Source organism: Octopus bimaculoides, chromosome 12 (assembly GCF_001194135.2).
Source record: "Octopus bimaculoides isolate UCB-OBI-ISO-001 chromosome 12, ASM119413v2, whole genome shotgun sequence".
NCBI lineage: Eukaryota > Metazoa > Mollusca > Cephalopoda > Octopoda > Octopodidae > Octopus > Octopus bimaculoides.
The window spans coordinates 28,691,733-28,692,670 of NC_068992.1; positions in this window are offsets into that span (position 1 = coordinate 28,691,733).

The following is a 938-nucleotide window of genomic DNA, read 5'->3' on the forward strand; positions in this document are numbered from 1 at the left end:
AGAGAGAGAGAGATGAGTGAGTCTACAAATGAAGGAAAGGGCGCTCAACACATTTATTTGCAGTTGCATGTATTGTTCAAAACAGTTTGATTCAGATTCTAGGCTATTTCAAGTTTCGAAGCCCTTAACAGGGCTTCTCCTCAGGCTGGTGGAAATTTAAATTTTCATTTCAAAAGTAGTCCAGAACCTGAATCAAACTGTTATGGGAGGCAAAGTGGTTGAGTTCCTCTCAAGCATTGAGCCTGACGGATGCAAAGTGGCTGAGTTCTTTTCAAGTGATGGGCCTTATGGAGGTGAGGTGGCTGAGTTCCTTTCAAGTGTTGGGCCTCACGGAGACAATGACCAAGATCTTTGGCATTATGTCATGCTTGGGAAGAGGACACATCAAGCCGAGCAAAATGACAGTCGTGGTAGATACTGGTGTCATGCAAATTAGCACCCATGCCAGTGGCATGTAAGAGCACCCATTACACTCTCAGAGTGGTTGGCATTAGGAAAGGCATCTAGCCATAGAAAACCATGCCAAATCAGACTGGAGTCTGGTGCAACCTTTTACCATGCCAGCCCAGTCAAACTGCCCAACCCATGCCAGCATGGACAACGGATGTTAAATGATGATGATGACAATGATATATATATATATATATATATATAAAGAAGAGTAAAGGGTAAAGACCCCCTTAAGTCATGAATGATCATGGGATTGCACCTAGAAAGTTACCCTCTGAGGCACAAGTTTGGGCAAAGTTGTTTATGGAAGACCAGCAGTCGCCCAAGCATACCAGCATCTCCTCTTCACATCAGCCTCCCCTCTCCATGCCACTGATATTATCCAAAGGAAAGGCAAAGGCCAATACAGCTTGGCACCAGTGACATCACAACTCATTTCTACAAATGAGTGAACTACATATATATATATATATATATATATATATATA